Below are 280 nucleotides of genomic sequence, written 5' to 3'. Positions count from 1 at the left end.
ATATATATATATATATATATATATTATATATATATATATAATTATATATATATAATATATATATATATATGTTATTATATATATATAATAATATATATATATGATATATATATTTTATATAATATAATATATATATATATTAAATATAATATATATATATATATATATAATATATATATATATATATATATATATGTATATATATATAAAATATATATATATTATATATATATATATATATATATATATATATATATATACGAGGGGTGCTCATTAAAGA

Source organism: Penaeus monodon, chromosome 44, assembly GCF_015228065.2.
Source record: "Penaeus monodon isolate SGIC_2016 chromosome 44, NSTDA_Pmon_1, whole genome shotgun sequence".
NCBI classification, from domain to species: Eukaryota; Metazoa; Arthropoda; class Malacostraca; order Decapoda; family Penaeidae; genus Penaeus; species Penaeus monodon.
Note: the sequence above shows the minus strand (reverse complement) of the source record.